The following is a 15741-nucleotide window of genomic DNA, read 5'->3' as shown; positions in this document are numbered from 1 at the left end:
TCTTAGAGATCTCCATTTCAATACATCTGAATTGCCTATTGAACTATTCCTTTTGTCAGTAGCTGTAATCATAGGGTGCTTCATTCCTTAGTATTTACGTAATTCATTTTTCTGCACAATGATTCTTCCCGACTAGTTTCTTAAATTTCAGCCTACACCTTATGACTACTAAATTGTGATCTGAGTATGTACCTGCTCCTGCGTACACCTTACTATCCAGTATCTGATTTCGGAATGTCTCTGCTTGTTTTGATGTAATCTAACTGAAATCTGTTTGTATCTAAAGACTATTCCCAAGTATACTTCCTCCTCTTGTGACTATTTTTCCGTAACCCTTTCTTCTACTTCTTCCCCTACAATCGCTTTCCATTCCTCAAAGATTATTAGGCTTTTATCTCCCTTTACATACTGAACTACCCGTTCAGTATAGTCATACAATTTCTCTATCGTTTCGTCTTCTGCTTATAGCTTGGCATGTGCACCTGAAATTCTTGCTCGGTTTACTGTTTATTCTGATGATAACAGTACTAACATTTCCTGCTGCTGTCGATATTAGACTATACTCATGTGACCAGAAGTCCTTGTCTTCTTTCTATTCCACTTCACTGACGCCCACGACATCTAGATCTAGCTTTCGCATTTCCCTTTTCAGATTTTATAGCTTACTTACCACATTCAAACTTGTGACTTTCCACGACCCGTCTCGTAGAACGTTATCCTTTCTTTGGTTATTCAACCTTTTCTTCGTGGTCAGCTGCCCCTTCACAGTCCCCTCCCGGAGGTCCGAACGGGAACTAGGGCTGTATCTTTTGCAAATGGAGAGATGTTCAAGACCGTTTCGCATTTACAGGCCACCTTTCCTGTGGGTACACGTTACGTGTCTTTAACGCAGTGGTTACATTGCCTTCTGCATTGTCATTCCGTTGATTATTACTTATTCTTCCGCCCACTTCAAGGGCAAGAGTGTGCACTGAACCTCTTTCTCCTCCTGGACCCGCTTAGACAAGGCCGTTTACTAATTGAAGGAGACTTCTTATGCCGGAATTCTTCGGCCGTCTATGCTGATGAGGCAGTGGCGAATTTCGTATCTGGGGTCGAGGACGTTTTGATTTCATTTTGTTCGTTAGTCTTCGTTGCTTTCGTTCTTGCCAAGTGTCATATGACAACCGTTCAAGCTCGTCGTTCTAATTGAAGGAGACGTCTTATGCCGGAATTCTTAGGCCGTCTATGCTGATGAGGCAGTGGCGAATTTCGTATCCGGGGTCGAGGACGTTTTGATTTCATTTTGTTCGTTAGTCTTCGTTGCTTTCGTTCTTCACAAGTGTCATATGACAACCGTTCAAGCTCGTCGTTCACCCATTCACTCAATTCTTCTTTCCTTTTTTTAAACTACAGAGAGCGCAAATCGTCCGAAAGAACGCTCAAGTACCGGAACCCCTAGACAACAAGTGATACCTTGATTGGCCCCGTGAAGTTATTTAGTGTCATTATGTCCTCAGAGAGCTCCTTCCTCCGGGTACCAGGGACATTTTCATGTTCATAATGGTTTCACCTCTACCCACATTTCCTTGGATTCTTAGTCGGTAATGTGTGCTCACTTTGAGTATTGTGCCGTGCGGGTACGTGGTGACGCGAGAAATACATTGTAGATAGATCCCTTTGGTTCACAGTATCACTGGCAGTGGTAACGTCGGAGTGATTATCCGCCGCCAGATTGAGCGCCATGATTATTATATTAATTTAAGCGTTAAGATTAGGGCAATTGTTCTCTCTGTGTACGGGTGTCAGACGGTTTGCGGAACGACAGTTAGTAGTAACGGGAGTGACTATGACGCTAAGATGTCTGGCGCGCTGCAGCATTTAAAATGATAATAAGAGCGGGTTAGATGTTCTGTGTCGACAAGATCAGTGGAGATCACCCGATGCAGAAGTTATTTTGGTGTACTGCTTGGGCATTTATTTGGATTTAGATTATTCCGAAGAAGCTTGTGTCCACTGTGGTGTTGGGTAGGTTTCCTTTCAGCCAGTTCCAAAGGAATGAACCAGAGTGGGGCTGGTGGATATTCTGGCTGGTTATTAACTTACGTTCCTACTTCCGGGGAAGTATGGCGACCATTCAGTTACATTCCCAACAGTTACAGTTTATGTGTGCAAAGTTTATTCTTTAACTTGCCGTCCTGGTAATGCATCGTCTTCTGTAAAGCAGTTTTTGTGAGACTTCGAAGTACTCTCACTGATATCCTTTTACTATTGACTTTTGACTATTTAACTGGTGGTTTGGAAGCCACTTGCCTGGTTTTAGCCGTGCTAACGGGCGTTCTCTAAATTAAGCAGCACATAACGTGATTTCAGCCTATGACTCGCTTTCTACAAATTTGATGTTGTAATTTCTTCTGAACTTGTTAACTAGTAATTTATGTATTACAGGGTAGGACGAGCACACTTGTAAACTAAATTCTGGTTGTAGTTACTTTGATTTTCCTATTCTTTCGGTGTAGCAATAAAGTGGTTTATTAATTTTTTATCAAATAGTGTTAATAAAAGTAAGATAGTTACTTTAGTTTTGTTATCATTTTGGTGTAGCAATAAAGTGGTTTATTATTGTTTTTTTAAATAGTGTTATTAAAAGTAAGACACAGTACAGTAGCAAACAAAATCAGCTCTCTTCAGCATATCAGATATGAGGTGTTCCTAACGTCACTGATTTAAATGAAATTATATTCTCGATTGGTATTCTAGCAAGTGTGAGACTGGTTCTGATCTATCTTCCTACCATAGTGGCGCAAGTACGCTCTGTGAGTGTTTTGGGAATTTGCTGTTGAAGCTACGGACTGCAAGGTAGGAAGATACCATCCCACACATGCAGAAATCAGAAGAGTGCAGCTGTATGGACTACAATGCTATCAGACAATGATCTCACTGTCAGTTCCACTACACTCCCTATAAAGGAAACGTTATTACTAACAGAAATTATATACGGGTTCAGGCGTAACTATATGTTAGCAAAAAATGGAAATCTTAGATTTTCATTATTAAGTTCATGACTTCATGACATAAGGATGTTAGGAAAATTACGTGCAGCATATTGATACGGGACGTTCACAACTGTGAATGGGAAATCCTGACTACTCTAAGGTTCTTTAATAGTAACATGATTGATGAATATGTCTGGGAGTCGATAAAAAACAAACAAAAAACGCTAAAATGCACAATGAATATACCCAAATTTGAATGAGGTTCGGTAAAGAAAAATGACAAGGAAGTACAGAATTGAAACAATTAACAAATCTACAGTGGCAGATCAGTCCTTTCCGTTTGATGGGACATCTCACGTTTCTGCTTCAGTTAAGCCCAACAATCATGAATATGTTTCACTACAGGTCACGGCTCAATGTACAAAAATCTGGAGAGACGACGACGACCGCAGTTCTGGGGGTCAAATGAATATCATTTGCTGGCATGGCACGACTACGCGTGATTACCTGCTGTCTGTGGCAGCAGTGGCGGCAGTCAGCGCGAGCTGTGAATCTGAGAATCTTTTCTAAATGGCTCCTGACTGTTAAATACCAGTCTGATACATTTCCTACATCTTCAGTGAAGCCTAGACTCCTGTTTATTCCCCAGCTAAGTTAATCGGCATGACACACACTATTTGGCTGGAATAGTGCGCACTTCTTTGCCCTAAAACCGCTCACAAGATTTAACTGTCAGTGCTCAGTGCGATTCTCTGTACTAAGAGACTTTGCAGTTTAATTCCTTACAAGTTAAGATAAGCCTGTGAAGAATAGTTCACACAATGACTCTCGAAATCGTCTCAGCTTGGCACGAAACGCGTTGCTCAAACACTCGACGATTATCCGGAAGAAAAGAACGAATTACTCTGTCTGCAATTTGCCTATATCAAAGCTGGTGGCCACGCGTTTTCTCTCTGGTTAATCAGAGAGTTCGTACTTGTTATAACTCCACCCACTAGAGTTTCTGTGGCATATCACAGGCATCGTTCCTTTTGTAGGGCAGAGTTTAACTTCTGCTACATAATACTGAGATAAACAGCCTTTTCTTTCACGTGATTTTTACACATGTGGCCACAGTCTGTCAATAATGTTGTGAGTTGGGTTTCTCTGGACATTTTATCAGGCATCTCCCACCATGTTCCTGTAGAAAGGCCTTCTGAAGGGTCACCGTTAAAAGCAGGGACAAGGAGCGGCTATTACCAAAGGCCTTTGCAGTGGCTGCGGTGTCTCTTTGTGTCCACTAGATGCACCACGACTAAGGTTTCGGCTTACATGGGGTAGCGTTCTCGCTTCCCACGCCCGGGTTCGATTCCCGGCGGGGTCAGAGATTTTCTCTCCCTCGTGATGGCTGGGTGTTTTAAGTAGTTCTAAGTTCTAGGGGACTGATGACCATAGATGTTAAGTCCCATAGTGCTCAGAGCCATTCGGCTTACATGGGACGGGCATTGCCATCATAAAATTCTCTTTCCCTCAAAACTGTGTCTGTAAATTACTTGCATGCAATTACTAGAGTGAGAGTTAGTGGTTTATATTCACAAAATGCTTGCTTATTTATTAGAGCTGAATATTAAGGGGATATCTTATGTCCTACGCCACCAGTGTCACATTATTGAATTTTTTAGACACCAACTTATAATATTCCATAATTATTGAATACACCTTTCTAGATACACTGAACTAGAATTGTTACTAAAATTCTATGGTGGGGCATATTATATATTTTTTTCAAACACTATTTTTTGACAGAATTTTGTAAATACATGAACATACATCAACTAAGGATGTTTTAATATTTTACTTCCATAAGTGTTGAATCTCATACTTGGCATGCTGTGAAAATTTCATGTCTCTACCATCAGTACTTTTTTAGAAAATGGGTCATTTATTGTGAAAAATGTAGCTCAGATATATTGAGGTTTAAAACTTTTACTACAAATTCTTGTACAGACTTACATTTCTGTGTCTTTTATGCACTAGAATTGCCCTGGTCCATAGCCTGTGTCTTCTTGAGGGTCACAATAGCCTAGTGCTTCCCTCCTGCTTTTCTTTCTTGCTTCTTTTGTCATTTGCTGAGCAGCTAACACTGCTTCATGTACACGGAGCTCATTCAGTTCTGGCAGTCCTTCAGCTGTGTTCTGCCTAGACCTTACCCCTAACTCAACCCGAACCTTAAGTCTTTCATAGTTACCACCATTAAAAGTTATTACAGCATCAGACACTGCTAACTTTAGGGTCATAAGGCCAACAAATACATTTTTAGGCACACGGCACCATACAATATTATTGAAGGATTCATTCACATTCTGGGTCTTCCCATGTAAACACTTCTTTAGTAGCTCAGGATTTGCCAAATCTCCGTAAATAGGTTTGATTGTATCCATTACTGCCAAAGGAAGAGAATGGTTATGAGCAAATTCATGCAGGGTGCCAGAAAATTCAGCTCGCCTATATTTATACCAAGTGTTCGGTGGATCGACCCACAAAGCTTTTCATCCGTTGATATTCAATAAAAGAAAGCGCTCCACACAGCTCTTTTCATCTTCTCTAAATTGTCACAGTTATCTGTAATGGCCTTCTTATATTATTCCTGTAATTCATCAATTACTTTGTCCATTAGTCTTCCAATATACCACACCATCAACAAACAACCCCAGAATGCTACCCAAACTGTCTGAGAACGCATCAAACCATTTATGTACACAGAGAATAGGGGTTGTATCACACTTCGCTTGGGGCACTCCTGACGCTACGCGTGTCTTTGACGAACACTCGTCTCGAGGACAAGATACTGTGTTTTATGACTTAAGAAGTCTTCAAGCCACTCACATATACCCAGCTCCTGGGCTTATGCAGGATACTTAGAATCATGTTGTGCTAAAGTGTCTGTCTCACAAACACGGTGTTTTCGTGAACTGGCTGCTTATGGGATTTCAGTACGCCCTCGTTAGCTGGGTGGTCAGCGCGGGGGAATGCCACATCAAGGGGCCCGGGTTCGATTCCCGGCTGAGGTAGAAGATTTTCTCCGCTCAGGGACTGGGTGTTGTGTGGTCCTCGTAATCGTTTCATCCCCATCTCTGACGCGCAAGTCGTCCAATGTGGCGTCGAATGCAATAAGCACTTGTCCTCGGCGGCCGAACTTCCCCGAATGGGGAACTCCCGGTCCACAATGCTGTACGCTCATTTCATTTCATGGGATTTCAACTGGCCTACGTTTTGCATTGTTCTTCTATAGATTATCGAAGGATTTTATTGACTCTGGAATATCTGAACTGTTTTCTTGGATTTTTCAGCAAGTTAAGACGACTAAGCGTGGACTGAAATTTGAATCCATCAAACGCTTACAATGTATAATAATAAGGATGGTGCGTAAACGATTTATTGAGAGGAGTGCATGATTAAATCTGTAGGTGAGTAGGTGATGTACAGGAGAAAAACTGTAGGGCACAGGGCTACGGCAGGCTGGAGTGGCCGTGTGGTTCTAGGCGCAACAGTCTGGCACCGCGAGACCGCTACAGTCGCAGATTCGAATCCTGCCTCGGGCATGGATGTGTGTGATGTCCTTAGGTTTGTTAGGTTTAAGTAGTTATAAGTTCCAGGGGACTGATGACCTCAGAAGTTGAGTCCCATAGTGCTCAGAGCCATTTGAACAATTTCTTTGAACAGGTCTGCGACCTCTGGGACACAGGTCTGTATCAATTCTCAGCTGTAGTGACAAATGAATAGTCAATGCAGAGCGTACTTTTTTGCTTTCTTACGAAAGTGAGTTATGTATTGGAACAAGGTGATGAAGGGCAGCCGGATTAATGTGTACAAGAAGGGCAGTAGCCAACTCTCAAATGGCGTCACTGTCAGAGCTCGAAGTTTTCAATCCACGTAGAAACTTCAGGATTCAATAAATACGAAGATCAAACATAGCTGTAACACAAAATGTGACTACAATAGTAACAGTCATATTTGACTTTCCAGTGTACTGTAGTTACTGATTCTTGTTTCTTCTAATAAAAGGGACCTCTTTTTGAGTAATGAATTCTTGTGTTGTAAAAGACAGTGCTTCATTGCAAAAAGGTTATGAGTCAGCAATTTTTAAATTCATTTTGATACTAAACTAGAAATTACAAAAAGAAAATACACAATGGAGTCCTAGAGGATTCATTAACCATTGGCATTGAAATAACTATAAACAAACAAATGGTTTATGCTGTAGGGAGATTTTACTTTCTCCGGTAAATTTTACTTTCGTGAGTCATGACCTTTTTTGAAATGACCCATTCAAATACGGATGTGTATCTCCATGCAGCTTCAACTCTAAGAGCAGTGGCCGATGAGTAGTGGCTTACCAGTTTCTCGACTACCCGTAATCAGATGTTATCAGTTGGGGAGAGATCTGGAGAATGAGCTCGTCTGAGCAACAGTCCAACTCCCTCTGTAGCGAGGTAGGTCTTTCGTTATCTTCCCGAGGAAAACATCAGGGAAATATAAGGAAGCTAGGGTGCAGGCACCGACCTTCAAACGTCAGAAATTTAAAGTGGTCCAAATTACTGGCTTTGAGAACCAAAGATGATCGTGTTATCGACCAAGTGATATGTGATGGCAGGCGTTTCATCCGTATTACGGTGACAAGTGCCGTCTGGTATTGTTCGCTATTTTGGAGCCCCATCGTACATTGGAGGATTGCGACCTGTGTGTAGTAATGAGATTTCCTGACATAAATATCCACACTCGCATGATATATTCTTCGTAATGTACGAAGAAGAATGGTTTGTCTGAGAAGATGACTTGCTGCCACTCCTGTGTCCAGTGTTTCTGTTAGATCAACCAAGGTTGGTGGGCCTCTCTCCTGTCTTGTCTAGGGAAGCCGCAACAGTGGTTGTCTGATGACAGTCCCTGGTGCCCGAGACTCATCCTGTTTCAGACAAGACAGTGCACTTCGCACAGTCCATTTGATGCATACCACTTCCGTGGTGTTGTACACTGAAGAAACAAAGAAAGTGGTTCACCTGCGAAATATCGTGTAGGGCGCCTGCGAGCACACGGAAGTGCTGCTAGTCGACGTGCCATGGAGTCGAATAACATACGCAGTAGTTCTGGATGGAACAGACACCACGACACCTGCAGGAGTGTCCATAAATCCGTATGAGCACAACGAGGTGGAGATCTCTTCTGAACAGCACGTTGCAAGGTTTCCCAGATATGTTCAATAATGCAGATGTTTGGAGAGTTTGGTGGCCTGCGGAAGTGTTTAAGCTCAGAAGAGTGTTCCTGGAGCCGCTCTGTTGCAATTCTGGACTTGTGGGGAGTCCCATTGTCCTGCTGGAACTGGCCAAGTACCTCGGAATACACAATTGGTATCAATGGTTGCAGATGATCAGACAGGATGATGACGTACGTGTCACTTATCAGAGTCGTATCTAGACGTATCAAGAGTCCCCGTTTCACTCCAACTGGACGCGCCCCAAACCATTACAGAGCTTTCTAAGATGCAGGGTACACTTATTGATGGCCCAGCATTGTCATCTAGAGCAGTTTACGGAAGGCATGCACTTATAGTCACGTTGAAAGATTCTCTTCAATTGTCGTTGGTCCCGTTCTTGTAGGATCTTTTTCCGACCACAGCTATGTCGGAGATTTGATGTTTTACCGAATTCCTGATATTCGCGGTACACTTCTACTTGAAAATTGTCACGTCATCGCTACCTTGGAGATGCTGTGTCCCATCGCCCTTGCACCGTCTATAACACCTCTATCAAACTTACTTAAATCTTGATAACCTGCCATTGTAGCAGCAGTAACCGGTTTAAGAACTGTGCCAGACACTTGGTGTCTTGTATAGCTGTTGCCGGCCGCAGCGACGTATTCTGCCTGTTAACACATCTCTGTTCAAATGGTTCAAATGGAGCTAATCACTATGGGACTTAACATCTGAGGTCATCAGTCCGCTAGACTTAGATCTACTTAAACCTAATTAAACTAAGGATATCACACACATCCATGCCCGAGGCAGGATTCGAACCTGTGACCGTAGCAGCCGCGTGGTTCCGGACTGAAGCGCATAGAACCGCTCGGGACAGAGGACGTCCACATCTCTATATTAGAATACGCATGCCTACACCAGTTTCTTTGGTGCATCAGTGTAGTTAGGCGTTTCTTCTGTTTGGCATGACGTCAGATCTGATTATGATCGTCGGCTGGACAGAATACAGCATAGAATAGATAAATGACCTCAGATGTTAGATGGTAAGGGCCAGACATTAATTTTTCCGTGTCAGTGTGTCAAATTTGCCGTCTTCACATCGGTACTACGAAAATAGTTGCCGGAAGAGTCGTGTCGCCGGCAAAAACATATTGATGGTAGGAGACGGCCTTTAGTGACATAGATTAAAAACTTACGACAGTTCAGCATCAGACAACAGCATTCAGTAACTACACCATTCGTATAATACATATAGAAGTAGTGGTCGTTCTAGTGTATCTCTGTACGCAACACGTCACAGGGCACAAAAATTGGCACCACTATTCGGCGCCCCAAGCGCGGGAAAATGGCTCCGGGGCTAATGAGTCGTCATACTTGATTTACTCAGTGGTACACAACCCCACCACCGCACCACACCGAACACAGGGTTATAGAGCCGACACTAATACGCCGTGCGGATTCGTGCCGGGGACCGGCACGCCTTCCCGCCCGGAGATTGGTATACTCAATTATCAGTATTTCAATGTATATAAAGTTTAAGAAACCCACAGACATCCTCTTCTCTCATCATGACAAGGCATCATCACCCCATCGCTTCCATATTGTGTTGGGATGGTTTGAGCAGCACTCCATAGCCGTGAAGACATATCTGCTGCCTCTACAGTCTCACAATGTTGACTACATAACGGAAGCTTTACGTTACTGGTGACTGTATGTACGTGTAGACAGCCTGATGGTGACCACTGGCTGCTCGCAACCGTTAAGTGCTTCTTGAAATGCTTTTGTGACTTGGCGCAATGAAATAAGGAAGATTACGAGCAACATGTTCGAGCGCTCGACACTGCTCTTACCGAGTTCTAAGAACTGTCCATAACGGTAATGGATTACGAAGGTTTTGCACCCCGTCTAGATTTTCGTAGAGCCAATGCTATGACCTTTTGTCGTTGTCGAGAGCTCTGAATGGCGCTCCACTTATTATTATGTACGTGTGTCTGTATCACTGGCTCGTGAGTGTAGTAGGGAAACTTTTGCAAACTTGTGGTACATCACTTGCGTTTTCCCTAGTCTGAAGTACGTTCTCCAAAGCACTCGAAAATTCCACAACATTGTAAGGTTATAGAGCTTTCGGATAAATGTGAGATACAGATTTAGTGGAAACACTGACTTCCATAGCTTTAGCCGTAATTATGAAGAAAGCGACCGCGGGGGTACAGGAAATTTCAGTGTGTTCCAGCGTAGGTTTAAGTTAGGGAAAACACAACATTGTCACGTCCAAAGTCCGTTATATGTCACTCCTTACTGACAGCTGTTTGAAAAGCGCGTTACTCATTAACGATTCTATCGTTTAACAGAAATGTCCGCTTCTGTGATTATAACCGCTTTGACGCAGCGCACTGACATTTCCTGCGTCATACCATCGCCAATTATTGCTTTCTCGCACATTTCCGGTCATAAAATTACACTCAATTGTCAACCGCACCACTAGAATCCACCTAGTATCCATTCAAAAGCTAGAAAGCCACATGATAACGTTCTTGTGTAGGTGGTTCTACACTGGGTGTCCCAGAAATATTGCGACGGACTTCGAGAGATTAGAGAGGCTGTGATGAGGAACAAATCGAGGATAGCAACCCGTGTCCGAAACGTCATCCAACGGCAGTATAGAGTGTCGTCATCATAGGCACTGGCGCCTGACAGTGGGCCACCCGCTCGGCAGCAAACGTTAACGGACCGTAGGCGGAACGGCTCGCAATTTGGTTTTGTCACCAGTGGAGAAGTTGAAGCTAGCTGCTGCGAAGAGTGGCCTTAACTCCCATGAATGTGATTCTCTGATGCCTCTGGTGAATGATGTTTCGGTCAGGGTTTCCATCCGCAGTTTGTTTACCTCTTTTATACCGAAAAAAGTTGTATATTTTAGAGGGTTCCAGGAGAAAAATAAACTGCAGCTCCTGTTGTCTTCTTAGTCATCAGAGATTCGGCTCTTACTGAATTGGGCAAGCAAGGAGAACTAAACTGACGCTGTCGCGTTTAATTCAACAGCCTGTGAACTGCTAATCTCGGCTATGGACATGCTTGAAATTTTAATCAGAAAGGCAGCGCGTACCTGAAACATCCCACCATCCAATTTGATATCCAGCGAATAACAGACAGGATGATATTTAACTTTAATAATTTAACCGTCGTCGGTCTAAAACTGAGTTCTTTATACTTTTTCAAATAAAATAGGTTATGAAGATGCGTAGAGCTCCTGGTTCTCTTGTTTAACGCACAAAGTGAGGTCTCAGCAGCCCTCCGTTGTATTTGTAGCAAAACCTCTGGCTTTATGACCCACACCCTCAATGGGAATCCCTTCAGGTGACCTACAGACTTCATCGCAGGTGGTTCTCTTTCACTCGTTCGAGGTTGCTGTGGCTTTCTCCACGTTCGATGATCGGAGCCGCACATCACTTGGTGCAATCATCCTTGCGTGGAATCCTATTGTCACTGGTCGCTTCCCTGTAGGACTGCCCAGAATTACAAGTATCGTTCTCCAGCCCCAGTCTAGGTCATCCTCACACTTGTTGGGAAATTCGACCCCTCACTACGACGACCACGTGGACAACGTCGACCGTTTACAACCCCAACGTCTTCCACCTCCAACATACGCCGACGATTCTATTATATACAGAGAAGTATCATCAACGCTCGTTAGAAAAGTCAGAGAAACTTTAACAAAATTTCCACACAGTGTAATGAATAGCAGCCCAATTACACATGAAGAAATACAAAATAATGGGTCTAACAAAAAAGATATCAACACGATGGTTTCCAGAATGAAGTTTCATTTTTGCGATGTCGTAAAAGCTGACATGACACTTCCTGACAGGTTAAAACTATGTGCCGGGTCGGGACTTGACAGTGGAACCTTTGCGTTTAGCGGGTAAGTACTCTAGGTTGATAGTGCCGCAAATATACTACAAATTTGCAAGGTAGGAGAGGAAGTATTTTCGGAAGTAAACGTGTGGGGGCGCATGCTCTATCAGTACAGAACTTGCCGAGAAAGGCAAAGGTCCTCTGTTCTAATCCTGGTCTGGCATACAATTTTAATCTGGCAATAATTTCGAGCTCGTTAGTACTCGATTACAAGAGTAATGACTAACAGCTGCAGTACGTTACATATGTTACGAATACTAAGAAGAGATTCCAAATCAAAGGAATTGTTGCAAATCAGAGGAACAGTTAAAGTCACTATTAATGAACACGAATGGAATTTTTAGAGTTGCTGTAAGTGTTTCAGAAAAAAGCGCAATGCACCTGTAAGTAAAATCACGTAGACGAGGCATGGGTAATCCTTTATGCATGACAACAGGTATCGAACGGATTCATGAACGCGCCGGTACGTTCGTGACATATCCGTATATCTGAAACGAAAGTTCCAGAGAGATGTTTGAGAGGTAGGCAACATTATTGTCCCGAAAACATGTTGTTTAAATTTAGAGAACCCGAATTCGAGACAAACTGTGCAATTCTGCCACCATTAACCCAACCGAAGGAAGAAACTGAATGTCATTGCTGTTTTTTGCCCTAAATATAGAATATCACATATCTGATGTTATTTATAGTACGGTGCTACTGAATTCTTATTACGGACGTCTTTCAATGATGTTCATTCCACTCTGTTATTATGCAAACGTATAAAGGCAAGAAATATGCGTAGCAATCTCCCTGTTACTTGCAATGGTTGCTCACTGCAGTGCAGGAATCTTTGATCCGCCTACCTTAAGGCTCTTTTATTTTTTGTTTCCTGGATTGCCATGCTGCAGGGAACTTCCGTTGCGGATAACAACGGGAGAGCCACTGCGGTAATCAATATTGAAAGGCAATCAGACGCTGGCACCTCAGACACATAGAACCCCAGCCATGGTCTAGAACGTAGTCTGCCACCAGCAATGGATGATGACTGTTTCTTCAGCAACACTAGCCACTTGTGCTGGTGAAACAGAAACATCGCTAAACTAACGTTGGCCGAGCATCCAGAGGCTAAAGCCTACAAGAGCCCAGGAAAAATGGTTCAAATGGCTCTGAACACTATGGGACTTAACTTCTGAGGTCATCAGTCCCCTAGAACTTAGAACTATTTAAACCTAACTAACGGAAGGTCATCACACACATCCATGCCCGAGGTAGGACTCGAACCTGCGACCGGAGCGGTCGGGCGGTTCCAGACTGTAGTGCCTAGAACCGCTCGTCCACAGCGGCCGGCAGCCCAGGAAAGCGTAAAACATTTTGTGTACTGATGAAATTGCTGTCTGGATGAAATTTTTATCCAGTCATGAACTGTACTGCACATACAATGCTCCGCAAAACATACGAACGAGATAGGTGAAGTAACACACTGAAAATACTAGAGAATGTGGCCACAGGTCTTCAGCCGTGCGCAGAAAGTTGGAGGTCACATTGTGTGAGATCAGCGTCACTGTAGCTTCAAATGCGGCAGGCCCTGCTATACGTGGCAGCTGAATGAACGCGAAAAGACACTGTCGATCAGCGAGCTGTTATGATGCGCTGTGCTGGTGGCGTCGTTCAGTTTTACCTACAGTAGCCCAACAACTCGCAACTATGCCGTAAGCCGTTTTCAGTCTTCATCCGAGGCATTTTTGTGCAAATTTGCAGGCAAGGCTTCTCCTGCTCCAGAAGGGTGTTGCCTCATTCACTGCTGCCTGCAGACTGTGTGACTCACTTCCCGCGCTTGCTCTAGGTAGCGCGCCAATTCGCCCTTGCCACCTTTTCCACTCCGCAGAGCCGCTTTCGTTTAAAACAATAGCATACTGGCTTTTGCATAACTCCTATTTCTTACATTGCTCCTAGGCGTGCCCATTTCTTCGAATTGTCAGATTTACATCAACATGAACGGTTTATACATACAAATATTTTTAAATACAATATGTGATCAAAAATTATTTAACGTAATAAACAATTTACATAGTATTTTACATACATTCCCCACCTACAACGCAAGCGAAAACGCTTGAACTGTGGCTATTACGTGTTAAATTAACATGCAGACACTCAAGAAACTAAACTATTAAAGCACACAGGGTATATTATAAAATTTGCTCTTGGTTAGGAAATCGTAAAAGTCACAAAATCGGTTACTTCCCTTTTGCTGCGTATGTCTCGGCCGGCTGCTGCTGCCTGACTAACTGGCTGGCTGACTAACAAGCGGTCACTAGCTTTCGAAATAAAGAAACAAACGACTATCGACTCGCGCTATGGAAATCTACTGCAGATCCTGACGAAAACGCAGGAACTGTGTCTTATAAATTAAATTAATATGCAGAGATTAAAAAACCAAACTACCGAAGCCCTCACATTGTAACCCACTACATAAACTTGGAACTGAGTTGTTGTACCTTCTGTATGATACTATTCATGCTCGTTTCTTTCCAACTGCTGGGTAAGATCTTAGGAAAAGAATTGAATAGTCTTACTTACTTATCTATCAGACGCAACACACGGTCAGATCTTGTAAAAAGGGTAAGTCTTTTATTAACTTTTCCTGTTAACAGGACTATTCTCCCATAGTGTACTTTATTTGGAAGCTAAACGAAATTTAGTAGGAGGGTTAAACGTGGCAACATAGAGACAGGGTATTCTGTTTGTTTTTGGTAAAAGCATACTAAATTAAAATAGTAGTGGGAGGCTTATACGCTACAGTGTGTAATAGGCAGTAAGGGAACCACATCGAAGAGCGGTTGCAGTTGCAAACACGTTTCACACAACTGCAAGTCACGAAATCCCACACTGCACACTTCGCGCTATTCGTCCACGAGACTCAGAGGGCCATAGACACGCGTTACCAGGTAGATGCCGTATTTCTTGACTTCCGCAAGGCGTTTGATACAGTTCCTACAGTAGTTTAATGAACAAAGTAAGAGCATATGGACTATCAGACCAGTTGTGTGATTGGATTGAAGAGTTCCTAGATAACAGAACGCAGCATGTCATTCTTAATGGAGAGAAGTCTTCCGAAGTAAGAGTGATTTCAGGTTTGCCGCAGGGGAGTGTCGTAGGACCGTTGCTATTCACAGTATACATAAATGACCTTGTGGATAACATCGAAAGTTCACTGAGGCTTTTTGCGCATGATGCTGTAGTATATCGAGAGGTTGTAACAATGGAAAATTGTACTGAAATGCAGGAGGATCTGCAACGAATTGACGCATGGTGCAGGGAATGGCAATTGAATCTCAATGTAGACAAGTGTAATGTGCTAATACATAGAAAGAAAGATCATTTATCATTTAGCTACAATACAGCAGGTCAGCAACTGGAAGCAGTTAATTCCATAAATTACCTGGGAGTAGGCATTAGGAGTGATTTTGAATGGAACGACCATATAAAATTAATCGTCGGTAAAGCAGATGCCAGACTGAGATTCATTGGAAGAATCCTAAGGAAATGCAATCCGAAAACAAAGGAAGTAGGTTGCAGTACACGTGTTCGCCCACTGCTTGAATACTGCTCACCGGTGTGGGATCCGTGCCAGGTGGGGGT

This window comes from Schistocerca americana, chromosome 1, assembly GCF_021461395.2.
Source record: "Schistocerca americana isolate TAMUIC-IGC-003095 chromosome 1, iqSchAmer2.1, whole genome shotgun sequence".
Classification (NCBI taxonomy): Eukaryota; Metazoa; Arthropoda; class Insecta; order Orthoptera; family Acrididae; genus Schistocerca; species Schistocerca americana.
Note: the sequence above shows the minus strand (reverse complement) of the source record.